Consider the following 16,940-nt stretch of genomic DNA (forward strand, 5'->3'; position numbering starts at 1 on the left):
GAAACAGCCACACAGGTGAAGTAATGAATTAACAAATGGTTGGGAATCTCGAAGAAAATGGGTTGTCGAGGTCTCAGTGTGTGTAGTACAGGGAGCTCGGGATTATTACAGCCAGAAATTAAATCAAGTGTGAGAATTTTAAATTGAGGGATATTGGCCAGGTGCTGGCAAGTGAGACTAGATTGGGTTGGAGTATCTGGTCGGCATGGACGGGTTGGACCGAAGGGTCTGTTTCCTTGCTGTACATCTCTATGGCTGTATGCTGTTGATTATAATTAGGAGCCTTTTGATGAATCAACAAGCAGAGATTTCGACTTTCTTGAGATGACAGGGAGATTGAATGTGGGAAGCTGGCCCTGAGTGTGTTTGGAAAATGAAGTCTGGAGACAACACAAGGTGGATGATACAAGGGTAGAATCAGCTTGAAATAGTGGTCTTGGAGTCGGACCGGGCTGTCACCCTCACCTCACCTCTGGGATTCAGCTGGTTGCCTGATTGTGAATCAGGGCGGTAGCACAATCGGGAGCTGTGTGGCTCTGGTGGAGCCTAAAATGAGTGTCGCTGAGCTGACTGTTGCTGAGCAGCTGCTGCTTGGTAGCCCTATTGATGACATCTTCCATCACTTTACTGCTGGCCGAGTGTGCACTGATAAATGGAAATTGGCTGGGTTGGATTGCCCTGTGTTTTTGTGTTGAAGATCCCTGGGCAATGTTCCACATTGTCGGTAGATGCCAGTGCTGGCTTGGTGGGTGGCAAGTTCTGGAGCACAAACCATTAGTATTATTGCCAGAATATTATTGCCCGTAGCCTTTGCACTACTTAAGCATTTCTTGATGTTATTCAAACTCAACTGAACTGGTTTAAAACTCACATCTGTGATGTTGGAAACCACTGGAGAAGGCTGAGATGGATCATCCCACTTTACACTTCTGGCTGAAAATTGCAGCAAATGCTGTCATCTTATCTGGTGCATGGATGTGTGAGGCCCCTCCATCAGTAAGGGTGGGGATATCTGTGATGCTTCCTGCAGTGAGTTGTTTAATTGTCCATCACCGTTCACAACTGGGTGTGGCAGAACTGCAGAGTTCCAATCTGTTCCATTGGATGTAGGATCACTTAGCTTTGTTGCTTGCTGCTGATGCTGTTTGATATGCAGGTAGTTCTGTTTTATGGCATCACCAGGTTGGCACTTCATTTTTAAGTCTGCCTGGTGCTTCTCATGGCATGCCCTCCTTTCCTGTCCATTGTGATGGGTGCGAGCAGGATTTACAAACCCATGAGATTACAGATTGTGCTGGAGTACAGTTCTGCTGCTGTTGATGTCCCACAGTGCCTCATAGATACCCAGTTTTGAGATCCTACATCTCTTCGAAGTCTGTCTCATTTAGAACCTCCACTTAACACAATGGAAGTTTTTCTCAACTTTAAGGCAAGACTTTGTCTCCAAAAGGAATGTGTGATGGTCGCTCTTACCGATACTGTCATAGACAGATGTATCTGCAACTGGTCAATTCATAACAATGAGATAAAGTATGTTTTTCCCTCACCACCCACTGTTGAGCAGCTATGTTCTTTAGGACCTGGCCAGCTCAGTCAGTAATTCTGTTGCAGAGTTAATCTCGATTGTGGACATTGAAATCCTGTACCCAGAGTACATTTGACACCATTTTATTGCCTCGGTGCTTCCTCCAAATGTTGTTCAACATGAAGGAGAAGTAATTCATCAGCCAAGCAAGGACGGGATGTGGTAATCAGCAGTAGCCATGAGACTTCCTGGTCTCCGGAGCCAATGCTGTGTACTCCCAGGGCAAATCCTCCCTCTCTATACACCACTGTGCCACCACCTCTGCCTGGTATGTCATGCCAGTGGGACAGGACATATCCAGAGATTTCAGGACAAAGTGAAGATTGCAGATGCTGGAGGTCAGAGTCAAGAGTCTGGTGCTGGAAAAGCACAGCAGGTCAGGCTGATGAAGGGCTTAGGCTCGAAACATCGATTCTCCTGCTCCTCGGATGCTGCCTGACCTGTTGTGCTTTTCCAGCACCACACTCTCGATATCTAGGGATGGTGATGGTGGTGTCTGGTCATTGTTTGTAAGGGATGATTCCGTGAGTTTGACTGTGTCAGGCTGTTCCTTGACTAGTCTGTGAGACAGCTCTCCACATTTTGGCCCCAAAAACCATATGTTAGTGAGGAGGATGTTGCACTATCGAGAGAGCTGATTCTGTGGTTGTACTTTCTGGTGCCTTGTTAGTTGCCAACTGGTCCATCCAGTTTCATTCCTGTGTTGAGACTTTGCAGTGATTAATACAGTGAGTAGCTGGCTGGGCCGCAATCAGGTCGGCAGGATTTTTTTCACCATTGACAATGGTTTCATGGAGATCAGGAGATTCCTAATACGTTGTTTTTTTCTTGAATTCAGATTCCACCATCTGCCAAGATGGGATTCGATCCAGGACTTCAGTCGTTTGTTTTTAATATTCTGGATAAAAGCTAAATACATCAGGTTTGATCACTCATTTTAAATATCACGAACCCTGGTTTTGTTTCTTTATAAAACACTGTCCATCATCCTGTCTCCTCCATCCTCCCCTCCAACAACGAGTGAGGAGCACATGGAGTTTCTCTGTCACTAAGACTGAGATAATCCGATCTGCTGTTTCTCTCCCTCCCACTAGCCCACTGAGCCAAACTGCCTCACGTGATGTTCCTGGTTTTTGTCCTAAACCTACATCTTTCTCCAGTCTCTTATCAAGCCTTATCAGAGCTCACCTTGACCCTTTACCCTAATCTCGCTAAACTCACTTTCCAACTCTCTTTCCTCCGCTGCCGCCTCATCACCCCCCCTCGCCAATTCATAGATATTGTTCCTTGTTCTGTCTGTTGGTCTTTTCTGGTTATGTCCTTCTCTCCCATTCTGTGAAAAACTGATATTTGACCTCACCATTGTTGGAAAATCCTGCTCCATCTCCATTCTCCCTTTGCTTTCTGAATTCCTTGCATTTGGTGTCCCTCAACGATCTATCCTTGGTCTCTCCTGTATCTCACGTACATAGTGCCAGGAGGTGATATCATCCAAAAACACTGTGTTAGGCTTGACATGTACACTGACGATACCCAGCTCGCTCTCCCCATTATCCCTCTCCATTACTCCACTGTTACTCAGTTATCAAACTGCTTACCACATTCCCACTACTCAATTAGCTGCAATTTCCTCCAATGAAACATTGTCAAGGTTATACCCGTTGCCTTACTGCTGAGCCCCTGCCTCCCACTGGGAACTCTGAGGCAGAACGACACTCTCAACAATATTGCTGTTATATCTGACCCCAAGGTGACCTTCTGATCAGACATCCACACAATCACAGCACCAGGAAATCCAATCTCTTAAACGTTGCTTTTCTCCACCTCACCCCAGCTCCATTGCTACTGAAATCCCTTACCCACGTCTGTGTTCCCTTATACTTGAATCCAAAACAGAACTCTTGATTCCGTAACTCAGAATATTGTTTCAGACTCCCCTCTCAGTATTTACCCTCGGACACATCCTCTCAGTATTTATCCTGTCAAACCCCTTAAGAATCCCATCTGTCTCAATGAGACCACCTCTCTTTCTCCAAAATCCAGTGAGTAGAGTTCCAAACTTTTCAGCCTTTATTTAAAAGATAATCCCTCCAAACCAGGGATCATCTCATTGAATCTTCCCTGAAATGCCTCCAATAAAGTGACACATTTCCTTATCTAAAGGGACCAAAACTGCTCTCATTACTGCAGATATGGTGGTCTCACCAGCACTTCCACACGTTACTCTCAGGTATATACTCCAAACTCTCATACTGAAAACTTTTGAAACAAACATTCGATTCCCCTTCCTGATTCCCTGTTGTAACTGTGTGGTAGCTTTCTGTGTTTCCTGAACAATTACCCCTGGTCCCTTTGTGGTGCAGCTTTCTACAGTTTCCACCATTTAAATAGTACTTTGTTCTTTTATTATCTCCTCCAAAATGAGCAACTTCCCATTTTCCCAAGTTACACCCCATCTGACAACTTGTTGCCCCCTTCTCCTGTGCATCTCTCTCTTTTCATATTCCTCTTAGACCTTTACAGTTATGCCTTTTCTAGGAGATATTCCCCCCCCCCCCCTTCCCATTCTTCCAAACATTTACTGGGAGCACTGGGCAGTGGGAAGCAGACAGTGTTACTATCTTTTTAGGGATACGCTTTGGAGTGATTGAGAAGATCTTCCTACCCATTTGTCAGGATGGAGACAACTTGCCCATCGTTTGGCATTAGCCTTTCACACCCATGCCTTATTGATGAGGCAGAGCGGCAGCACGGAATGAAAGAATATAAAGTAATTCTTGTTCCCCATATCTCACTGACCCTTGGATCATTTTCTCCAATGTGTCAAAGAACTGCTGTGTTCAGTCACATGAGATCTCAAGTTGGAATCTCCTAGAAACCCACAGATTTCCCTCTGAGTTGACTGCTGATGTCCTCTAGGGTAATATGTACAGTAATCCTGGGCCACAAGGAGGGGATGATGTGAGTTTCTAACTTGAACTGATAGTGACAGATTTTATAAACTTGTATTACGGGATATTACAGGTGGACATTCAGATGGTAATCTCAGTAAATATTCTGCTAAACTCTGATTGAATTACTCAGTACATCAGGATCTGGATATTCGCATTGTGTGTGTGAGTATTGTGTTCCAGATCAATCCAATTTGCTGCTTAAAAATTCTCCTTTGAATCATCGCATTCTCTCAAAAGGTCTCCCCAAACCTTCAATGTGTCATGTAATCCTTTTATGATGACCTGATGAGTGTAAGGTTTATTATTCGAATGTGTAATTTTTGTATAAGGATGTCTCAGAGAGGGAGCAGAATATTCTTAAAGGGGAGAATAACCATTTTGAGGGGAGGCTGTTGTTTATCGCTGTCAATGACATAGGGATAGAAGAGTTCACATTATTGGATCACTGGAATCTCTTGTGGGGTAGAATTGACCTCCATCAGAAGGATGGATTGTACTGGCACTGGAAGGGAACAGTGGCTAGTGCTATTCAGGAGGCATTAAACCAGTGAAGGAATGTGGGTAAACCCAGAGAGAGAGTGAGGGAAGAGCTAAGTATGACGCTGGTACAGTTCAGACATCAAACAGTCAAGGCAGACAAGGGCAAGGAACAGAATGAGCAGTTATACTGCATATGTTTCAATGCAGGGGGCAGAGGAGCTCAGGGTATGGTTTTGAACATCGCACTGGAATATTATAGCAATTACAGAGGCATAACTTAATGATGGATAGGACCAGCAGCTTAATGTTCCAGTGTATAGATGCTATAGCAAAGATATAAAGGGGGCAACAGAGCAGGGGGATAACATTACAGCTGGGCTTCAAGAGGGTATTCCTGGGAGTACATCCAGGCAGAACTGAGAAATAAGAAAGGGATGATCTCCTTATTGGGATGGTACTATTGACCGCCCTCCCACTTCCCCAATCGTCAGCAGGGAGTTGAGAAGCAAATTTACTAAGAGATCACTTATCTGTAAGAATAGTATGGTTGTGTACAAGACTTGACCTTCTTTGTTGTTCATTCACAGGATGAGGGTATCACTGACTGGGCCCAAAGGGCAGTAAAGAGTTATCTACATTGCTGTGGCTCTGGAGTCACATGTAGGCCAGACCAGGTAAGGATGGCAGATTCCTTCCCTGAAGGATATTAGCGAATCTGATGAGGTTTTTTTTCGGAATAATCAACAATGTATTCGTGGTCTTTAATAGATTCTTAATTCCAAATTTTTATTGAACTCACATTCCACTGACTGCCGTGACGGGATCCAAACCCTGGACCCCAGAACGTTATCTGGGTGTCTGGATTATCCATCTAGTGATAATCTCACTAGGCCATTTGGCAGGGTGAGTGACTGAGGTATCCGTGGGGCAGCACATCAGCACCAAAGATCCCATGGTCTCTGCAGAAGATAGAAAGGGCTGAGGAGGGAGATATATCCCTGGTGGTGGGGTCTGACTGTAGGTAGCAGACATTGCAGAGGTTAATGGAGATTAGTGGGTGGCAGGTGAGGACCGGGGGATTACATTCTTATTGTGGTTGGAGGGGTTGGGGGGGGGGGAAGGCAGAGGTACAGGAAGTGGAGGATATGCGTTGGAGTGCATTGTTGATCAAGTGGGAGGGAAATGCGGTCCTTGAAAGAGGAAACCTTTCTGGGATGTCCTGGAGTGGAATTGCTTCTCCTGGGAGCAGATATGGCAGGGACAGAGGAATTGGGAGTACAGGATCACGTTTTTACAGGAATATACTCGAGGGTAATCAGGAGAGCAAAAAGGGGACTTGAAATATCTCTAGGAAATAGTTTAAGGAGAATACAAAGAGTTTCTACAAATACTTTAAGCATAAAATAATAACCAGACAGAGAATAGGACCCCTTAAAGATCAACAAGGCCATTTATGGAACAACAGGATGTGGAAGAAATACTATGCTATTCTATTCTACAGAGTTTGGACAAATAAGTAGTGATAACTTGAAAAGTGTCTATATTACAGAGGAGGAAGTACTGGATGTCTTAAACAGTAGCAAGGTGGATAAATCCCTGGGACCTGATCAGGTGTATCCCAGAAATTTGTAGAAAGCTAGGAAGGTGTTGGCAGTGCCCCTCCCTGAGGTATTTATATCATTGTTTGTGACAGATGAGGTGCTGGAAGATGGGTGCCATTATTTAAAAAAGGTGGTAAGGAAAGGCCAGGGAACAAGAGAACAGTCAACCTAACGTCAGCGGTCGGTAAGTTGTTGGAAGGGATTCTGAGAGACAGTATTTACATGTATTTGGAAAGACGAGGATTGATTAGGGATAGTTAACATGGCTTTGTGTGTGGGAAATTCTCTCTCTCTAACTTGATTGAGTTATTTTGGAGATGTGACAAAGGTGATTGATGAAGGCAGACTGTGGACGTTGTCTATATTGACACTGAACCATGTTCCACAAAGCAGACTGGTTAGCAAGGTTAGATAACATGATATGTTCGGTGAACTAGCCATTTGGATGCAAAACTGGCTTGAAGGTAGGAGGCAGAGGGTGGTGATGGAGGGTTGCTTTGTGGACTGGAGGCCTGTGAGCAGCATTGTCCTGCTGGAATGGATATTGGGTCCTTAAATAAATGACTTGGATGTGAATATATGAGATATGGTATGTGGGTTTACAGAAGTTGGAGGTGTAGTGGACAATGAAGAAGGTTAGTTCAGAATGCAACAGTATCTTGACCAGATGGGCCATTGGAGCGAGGAATGGCAGACTGGGTTCAATTTAGACAAATGTAAGCTGTTGGATTTTGGAAAGGCAAATCAGAGCATGACTTGTACACTTAATGGTAAAGTCCTTGGGAATGTTGCTGAACATAGAGACCATGGAGTGCAGGTTCATTATTCCTTGAAAGTAGAGTCGCAGGTAGACAGACGAGTGAAGGTGGTGTTTGACATGCTTATATTTATTGGTCAATGCATTGAGTTCAGAAGCTGGGACATCAAATTGTGGTTGGACAGGACATTGATTAAGCCATTTCAGGAATTATGTTTTAAGTTCGAAATTCCCTGTTTTGGAAAGGATGTAGTGAATCTTGAAAGAGTTCAGACAAGATTTACAAAGACTTTGCAAGGGTTGGAGGATTTGGGCTACAAGGAGAGGCTGAATAGGCCAGGGTTAATTTCCCTGGAGAGTCAAAGACTGAGAGGTGACTTCATGGAGATTTATAAAATCATGAGGGGCATGGATAAGGTGAACAACCAGGGTGTTTTCCTCCCCAATTAGGTGGGTTCAAAACAAGATCACATTGGCTTACGTTGAGAGGGCAAAGATTAAAAACGGATCCAAGGGGCAAAGTTTTCAAGCTGTGTGTGGTGTATGTGTGGAATGAGCTGCCAGATGAAGTAGTGGATGCTGATACAATTACAACATTGAAAGGCATCCGATTGGGTACATGAATAGGAGGAGTTTCCAATGATACAGACCAATAACTGGCAAATGGGGCTCTGTTTGTTGAGGATTCCGAGTTGTCATGGACAAATTGGACCAAAGGTTTGTTTCTGTGCTGTACATCTCTATGACACTAATAAATGAAAATAAGATGTGTTCCTCTTTTGTGGAGAGCTAGTAGAAGCACAGATCATTGTTCTTGGAGCTGAGAAGGTTAAGCAGTGATTTTGACCAGGTGCAAATTTGTTTCTAGGATATCTAATCTGCAGAGAGAGGGGAATTGTTAACAATGTCGCAATCTTAGTAGCTATTTTCAGGTAATTGGCAAATAATGTGAATATGCTGGACACAGACTCAGCAGTTATTCATAAACATATTTAGAATTTTACTTTTTAAGGGAAGATTTGGGGGGCTATGGGCAAATAGGAAGGGAATTGGGACAGATTTGCAGCATCTCCAGAGGGAGAGGGTACATCCCAAATGGGCTGAATAGCCCCAGCCCCTGTGCTCTGTGATACTGCCCCATTGACTGTGAATGTTGAAGCTCATCCCAGGGCAGAGAGAGGGAGGATCCCACCACTCACCTCACAATGGGCCCTGATGATTGATGTCAGCGCAGGCCAATAGGGGGCAGAGGGCAGTACTGGAGGACCAGGTCGTACCAGTTTGTCCTCTAACCAATCGGAGTGAATGAGGGCATCCTCAAGGCTGGAACTAAAGAAAGGCACATATCACAGAGATCTGAGAAACTGGAGGACATGAGATAGGGAGCATTCTGTGGCTGGTGAGGAATTATATAAATAAGGAAGAGTTGTGAGGCTGGATGAAGTGACAGTGATCGGGAGAGTTGAGGATGGAGGAATTTAGAGTTAGTGAGGATTAGAGTCCTAATGTTATACAGCAAGGAAACAGGCCCTGTGGTCCAACCAGTCCATGCCGACCATAATTCCAAACTGAACTAATTGTACCTGCCTCCGCTTGGTCCACATCCATCCAAATATTTCCTAGTTATGTACTTATCTGAAGGTCTTTTAAATATTGTAATTGTATTCACAGCTACCACTTCCTCTGGAAGTTCATTTCACACGTATAATTTTTTTTAAAACCCTAATGTCTTTTCTCAAATCTTTCTAATTTCTTCTCAAAATGAATGCACCCGAGTTTTGAATCTCACTCTTCCCCCAGCTATTCACCTTATCTACACTCTTTCTGATTTTGTAAACCTCTAATAAGGTCACCCCTCAACCTCGTGCACGCCAGTGAAAAAAATTCCCAGCCTATCCAGCCTCTCCTTGGAACACAATCCCTCCATTCATGGAAACATCCTGGTAAATCTCTTCTGAACCTGCTCCAATTTAATAACATCCTTCCTATAACAGCACAACCAGAACTGGACAGAGTATTCCAGAAGTGGCCTGCCCAACGTCCTGTACATCCTCAACATATAGTCCCAACTCCTGGACTCAAAGGTCTGAACGATGAAGGTAAGTTTGCTAAGCACCTTCTTAACCACCCTGTCTACATGTAACACACACTTCAAAGACGTGAAGCCCTCGGTCTCTTTGTTCCCATATCACTACTCAAGGCCCTACTTTTATTGAGTGTAAGTCCTGCCTTTGTTTGTTTTGTCAGGATGTTATATTTTTCATTTATTCCAATCCAAACCATTTTTGAGTATAAAGGCAGTAGGAGTATAATTAAGAGGGGAATCAGGAGGCAAAAAAGGGGACGTGAGATAGCTTTGGCGAATAGGGTTAAGGATAATCCAAAGGGCTTTTGTAAATACATGAGGAACAAAAGGCTAACTAGGAAGAAAATAGAGACCCTCAAAGATCAGCAAGGCAGCCATTGTGTGGAGCTGCAGGCGAAGGGCGAGATAGGAAACAAGTATTTTGCATTAGTGTTTACTGTGAAGAAGTACATGGGAGATATAGAATGTGGGGAAATAAATGGTGACATCTTGAAAAATGTCCATATTACAGAGGAGGAGGTGGTGCTCAATGAGCAGCTAAGGAGCTGGTGCAGGGGAAAAGGATTCACGTTTTTTGGATCATTGTGATCTCCTCTGAAGTAGAGTTGACCTGCATAAGAAGGATGGATGGTACCTGAATTGGAAGGTGTCTAATATCTAGGCAGGGAGACTGGCTGGTGATACTCGGGAGGCATTAAACCAGTGAGGGAGTGGGTGTCAACCCAAGAAGATAGTGAGAATAGAGGTATGTCTGAGGCTGGTACAGTTCAGAAGTCAAATAATCAAGGCAGGCAAGGGCAAGGCACAAAATGAAGTCGGACTGAGCAGTTGCACTGCATTTACTTCAATAGAAGAGGCCTGACAGGGAAGGCAGATGAGCTCAGGGTGTGGTTTTGAACATGGCACTGGGATATTATAGCAATTACAGAGGCATCACTCAGGGATGGATAGGACTGCCAGCTTAATGTTCCAGGGTATAGATGCTATAGGAAGAATAGAAAGGGGGACAAGAGAGGAGGGGAGTGGCATTTTTGATTCGGGATAGCATCATGTTTTTGCTTAGGGAAGATATTCCTGGGAGTACGCCCAGTGAAGTTTTTTAGGTGGAACTAGAAAGTAAGAAAGGGATGATCACCTTATTGGGATTTTCTGCAAGGATTTCGTCCGGGTGCTCTGGTTCCCTCCCACGGTCCAAAGATGTGCAGGTTGGGTGGATTATCCAGGTTGAATTGCCCACAGTGTTCAGGGATGTGTAGGTTGGCTGGCCCTGGGAAATGCAATGTTACAGGGGGAGGTTAGGAGGCTCTCCAGGTCAGTATCAATGTGATGGGCTGAATGACCTACTTCCACACTGTTGGGAGTCTCTAATAATTCTACTAGTTTTAAAATAGTTACAGAAAACAATATACAAGATCTAAACGTTAAGGTTCTGAATTGGACAAAGGCCAATTTTGATGGCACAAGGCAAGAACGTTCATCTGGCCCCTCAAGCCTGCTCTGCCATTCAATAAGATCAGGGCTGATCTTTTCATGGCCTCAGCTCCACATTCCCGATCTCTCACCACTACCCTTAATTATTTTCCTGTTCACAAATCTACATTTTGCCATAAAGGCATTCAAGTTGATAACGTCAAATGCTGCACTCGGCAGGGAATTCCACAGATGCACAACCCTTTAGCTGAAGAAAGCTCCTCCTGAACTCAGAATAAATCTGCTCCCCCTTATTTTGAGGTAATACTCTGTAGTTTGACCCGCCCCCAGTGGAAATAGCCTCCCTGCTTCTGTCTTATCTGCTCCCTTCATAATTTTATTGTTTCCTCTCCAACCTCCCATTCTTCTAAATTACAATGACTATAGAACCAGTTTTCTCAATCTCTCCACATACACCAACCCACAACTCCCAACTCAAACTCGTGAACCTCCTCTTTACTCCCTCCAGTGTCAGTACATACTTTCTGAAGTAAGGAGACCAAACCTGTACACAGTACTCCAGGTGTGGCCTCCCCTGTAGAGTTGCAGCATAACCATCCCTCTAGCAATGAAGGACAATATTCCCTTCACTGCCATAATTACCTGCTGCACCTGCAAACCAACTTCCTGTGATTCATGCACAAGGACACCCAGCTCCCTCTGCACAGCAGCATGCTGCACGTTTTCACCATTTCATCCTCAGTTTGCTGTGAGTCCGACCAAAATGGATGACCTCACATATCCCAACATTGAACTCCATCTGCCAGATCCTTACCCACTCACTTAACCTATCTGTATCCCTGTGCAGACTGACAGTGGCCTCTGCAGACATTGCTCGACCTCATCTTTGTATCAAATATGAACTCTGACACCGTACACTTGGTCCTCAACTCCAAAACATTTGTGTAAATTGCAAACAGTTGTTGTGCCAACATTAATCCAAACACCCGTTTATTCCCATTCTTTATTTTTTGTTGGTTAACCGATCCAGTATCAATGATAATACATTACCCACAATGCCATGCATTTTTACCTTATTCAGCAGCCTTTTGTGTGGCAACTTGTCGAATACCTTCTGGAAATCCATGTACACCACATCCACCGAGTCCACCTTGTCCAACGCACTCGTCGTATCCTCAAATACTTCCAGTAAATGCGTTAAACGTGACCTGCCTTTCATGAACCCATGCTGTGCCTGCTCAATGAGACAATTTCTACCCAGATATCTCACCACTACTTCCTTGAGAGATTCAAGCATTTTCCCCACTACAGAAGTTAAGCTAACGGGTCCTTTTTGATAGATAGTGGCACCACATTTGCAGCTTCCAGTCTGTCAAAACCATCCCAGAATCCAATAAATGTTAGTGAATTATCACGAGGTGTATTTGTTACTCCCCACCCCACCTTCTCCCCCCACCCCCACCCCCACCCCCACCATCTAGTGAATTATCACGAGGTGTATTTGTTACTCCCCACCCCCCCTTCCCCCCAACCCCCCACCATCTCTTTTAGTCCCTGGGATGCATTCCATCAGAGCCTGGATACCCATCTACCTTTAGGCTGTTGTTATCTTTCCCAACATTACCTCTTTACTGAGAATGATTGCTTCTGTCTCCTCATCTGCCATTGCCTCCATAGGCCTGCGACAATGAGAGTACACAGACAGTATGTTCCTGTTAAAGCCAAGGCTGGTAGGTGTAGAGAATGCTGCCTGACGAAAGATATTGTGGGCCTGGTCAAGAAAATGAAGGAGGTATATGGCAGGTACAGAGAGCTGTGTTTGTGTGAATCCCTAGAGGAGTATAGGGGCAGTAGGAGTATACTCGAGGTAAACCAGGAGGGCAAAAAGGGGACATGAGATAGCTTTAGGAAATAGGCTTAAGGAGAATCCAGAGTGATTGTACAAATACACTAAGGACAAACGAGTAACCAGGCAGAGAATAGGTACCCGCAAAAATCATCAAGGCTGTCTGTGGAACAGCAGGAGGTGAGAGCAATTCTGTTTGAGCGGAGAGGTTTTACAAACAAAATGTGCACATCGGAAAACACAAATTTGAACGTCCCAGTCTCGTTTTTTCAGTAAACGGGGAATTGCCTCAGTGTGGCTGCAGGCATGAGTGCGCGCCGCCATCTTTATTCGGGGAAAGAATTCTCTGTACACGTGTGGAGCCACCATCTTTGTAGGGGGCAAGGTGCAGCCAGGTGCATGTGCAGCCTCTCTCTGGTACAGAGTCATTGGGCAGGATTTACACAGAGCACATTCAAACTCAGAGAAATGGATGTTTATTTCTGGATTTTTTTCGTTATTCATTTAAATAATTTGGTATCGTAAATGAGTTTACAGGTCATACAAAATTGGTGGGGTGTGGATAATGAAGAAGGTTACCTCAGATTACAATAAGATATTGATCAGATGGGGTTTAATTTAGGTAAATGTGATGTGCTGCATTTTGGAAAAGCAAATCAGGGCAGGACTTGTACACTGAATGGCAAGGCCCTGAAGACGTTTGCGCAACAAAGAGAGCTTGGACTGCAGGTTCATAGTCCTTGCAAGTCAAGTTGCAGGCAGATAGGATGATGAAGAAGGTGTTCAGTGTATTTTCTTTTATTGGTTAGAGCATTGAGTATAGGATGTGGGAGGTCATGTTGCTGTACAGGACATTCGTTAGGCCACTTTTGGAATATTGTGTGCAATTCCGGCCTGCCTCCTATCAGAAGGGTGCTGTGAAACTTGAAAGGTTTCAAAAAAGACTTACAAGGATGTTGTTAGGGTTGGAGGATTTGAGCTACAGGGTGAGGCATAAAGTACAAAGATGCTCCGGTGTTAGAATCATGAAAGTGTTGGCCCCTTAACAGCGCATCAATGAATATTCATGGGCTATGCATATACCTACATGAACACAGGCCACTCACAATATGAACACCTATCTCCCTCTCTCTGCCTACATTCCTTGTCTATGTGCCCTTTCCTGCTTCCCTTGTAACATTGTGGGTCTGATTACCCTCCCTGTACTGCAGCTATTCCCCTGTGTTTCTGTGTTTGCCTCAGCTCTCATGGCCCAATTCAGAATGTGGTTAGAATTATCTCCCACTGAGAGTCCCATGTTTATAATTACAGTTAAATAGGGTCCCATGTCATCTTTTAAATACATCAAACCGATTTCATCATCACAGGTTGGGGTTTGGTAATCCCCCATGGTCCTTACATACATCAGGCTTCCTTTCTGTATGATCCTCGATATCACCCTTTTGTCTCTGAGTCACCAAAGTTATTTTAGCCCATTCAGCCTGTCCCCTCCCCAGTGTGTCCCTGTAATATCTGTAAATGCCTGGAGCCACTGATCGGCTGTGCATTGGGGGAACCGACTCTCCCCCTCACCCTCTTATTGCAGGGACAGATTCTGCTGTACACGTCAGGGCATCTTGGGCTGAGGGAGGGTCCGTACATCATTTTCGGTGAGACTGTGTACATATACTAATTCATCCATATTGTCCCAATAAGGCCCATTATTACCAATTCTCTGTCAGGCTGGGTGTTCATTCACCAACATCTGTCGTTCAGCTGGATAAACGGTTCAGGTTTCGTTTCTGTCAGTTCCCCTTGTTGCTCCCTACTGTCTGTCCAAGTTTGAGCTTTGATGCACAGTGGAGCCATAGACAGGGCCTTCTGGGTCTTATAGGGCGGTCGGTCATCCCACCCATTGTCGTCCCTCTGTCCATACGTGGCTGCTTCACCATCTAACCCGTTCCAGTCAGTGTCACCATCCTCACTGCCTTCTGAGGAGAGCGGGGCACTAGGTACCTCCCCCACTGTAACTACCACCTGGCCCTTTGGCTTTAAGGCCTCACGTCTGAGAGCCACCACCTTCACTTGTTCCTGTTTCCCATAATAATGTAACACATCCTGTCATTCCTGGAATAAAACAGAGCAAAATGTAAATTTGGTTTGACTTGGAATATTAATAATTTGACATTCACTTTGACATATCTATAGAGGTGAGAATTGTACTGTGATTATTTAAGTGAATTTAACATGATCATACAATGAATATAACTCTGATAATCAACGACAATGAATGAACTGAATAATATGTGATTATTTGTACCAGTTCTTGCATTGAAAATTCAATTTTATTTTAATGCTTGTCACCCATTACACCGTGGGCATTGTTATTAGGGAATAAAGTAATGGAAGGATATCAGAGAAAATAAATAGACTTTAATTTTAGCTTCACTGCAATAATGAACCAAAACAATATTTGGAAATATGGTTAAACTACATAAGAAAGTTTCCAGTGTCATTATTGACATGAAAACTATTTTAGTTTGCAAGTTGTTTTGCTCTAAGAATAATTGGAAATGAATTGTGATTATGAATTGACCATTTAAAATATATTTTGAAGAGAATAGTCAGATATATTTTTTGGAGGAAACTTAGGAAAGGAAATAAATATGTATGCATTGGTATTAATAGTTTTAAAATGTTTGGAAGTTGACTAGAATTATTTAATCGAGAGAGGCTGCGTGATTATTAAGACTAATTCACCTTTTTCATTTCATTGTTGGTTTCCCTAGAATCTGTTGTGGTGTAATCTGTTGTGGTGTAAGCTCTTGTGTGCAATGGACTGTCACTAATAGCTTAATTAACCTGCGAGTCTCAGATCAGGTTTCCTTTGTCTGTAAGTCAGTCTGTAAGTGCGCGACACACCTGCTTTTCTGAAGGGAAACAGAGACTCTTTTCAAAGGAAATAAGTGGCAGTTCTCACTGAGAATGATTTCTACCACACACCATAAGCAGGGAAGTGTTTTTCTGAAGAATTTCATTGTCTATCTACAAACTGATGGTGTGTTTGTCATATACCTGTGTTTGTCAGTTTGTGGAGGATTCAGCACCTTTGTTTTGAGCTAGTTTTATACAAGTAGTTGGTTCATTCTGTCTTTGCCAAGAATGTTGTTTACTTTCCCCTTTTACTGTGATTCTGCAGGTTAGAATATTCTGAGAGTCAGTAATATTCAATAACTGAACATTGAATGATTTTGACTCTAACAGAGCAGTCGCCTTGTTTTCAGCTAATTATTCACTTTCCATTTCCTGGTTGTGTTGAATGTTACAGAAACAGGCTCTGAGCAATGTTTCCATTCACTTGTGTTGGAGTCACTGACAGCCACGTGGTCAGTCAGTTTCAGGCTGATGGATCAGTTTCTCTGTCCTATTAGATGGTGGTCACTTGCTCAGTTTCCGATGGCTCACCTCAGTGTCAGTCCATCAGCTGCTGAAACCCTCCATCCAGCATTTGTTCCCTCTCACAGTGACTACTCCAACACAGTCCCAGCTTGTCTCCCACATTCACCTCCACATCCTCATGATCACCTCAGATTCTACTGTCTGTGTCCTTAAAGCAAGTCACGTAAGACATCTCCCTCCATTTTAACCTCATCGACATTATGTTCAGAAATATGATTTCAAAATTTGGTTCACTGCTTTTAAACCTACCCATGCCTTCACCCTGTCCTCCCAGTGTAGTTCCACACCTCCCTGAGGGAGCTGCACTTATCCAATTCCAGCTGCATGAGAGTTTCTTGTTTTCATCTCCTCCCTGTTGGTGGCTTTAGTTTCAGCTGCTTTGAACCTAAACTTGGTAATTCTCTTCCCCCAATCCCTTCAACTCTCCTCCATTCTATCAGCACTCCTTTATTTAATCCAGTTTGATCAAGGTTTTGGTTTCCACCCGTAAAACTGTCCCTTTGTAGCTCGGTAACAGCCTCGTGTTATCATTGCTGAACTGTTAATCCAGAGACCCAGCAAATATTCTGGGGACCCTGATTCAAATCGCATTACAGCAAATGTGGACCTTGAATTTAATAATCATCTAAACTTATGGGTCTGTTGATGACCATGAAACTATTATTGATTGTCAGGAAAAACCCATCTGTGTCACTGATGTCCTTTAGGGAAGGAATCTGCCATCCTTACCTGGTCTGGCCTGCATGTGACTCCTGACCCACA

General features: G+C 43.8%; 1 long non-coding RNA gene across 6 annotated transcripts in view; it reads left to right on the forward strand.

The window, feature by feature from the left end:
- Window positions 1-16,940, forward strand: part of LOC140472055 (uncharacterized) — a 45,767-nt gene that overhangs the window by 20,190 nt on the left and 8,637 nt on the right. For 5 of the 6 annotated variants that reach the window (XR_011957360.1, XR_011957358.1, XR_011957359.1 and 2 more), the window contains 3 exons: window positions 2,424-2,507; window positions 5,607-5,693; window positions 9,372-9,476. This is a non-coding gene — a long non-coding RNA (uncharacterized lncRNA). The remainder of the gene's footprint in view (window positions 1-2,423; window positions 2,508-5,606; window positions 5,694-9,371; window positions 9,477-16,940) is intronic. The other variant, XR_011957357.1, reaches the window with a different exon arrangement.

Source organism: Chiloscyllium punctatum, unplaced genomic scaffold (assembly GCF_047496795.1).
Source record: "Chiloscyllium punctatum isolate Juve2018m unplaced genomic scaffold, sChiPun1.3 scaffold_239, whole genome shotgun sequence".
In the NCBI taxonomy this organism is placed as follows: Eukaryota; Metazoa; Chordata; class Chondrichthyes; order Orectolobiformes; family Hemiscylliidae; genus Chiloscyllium; species Chiloscyllium punctatum.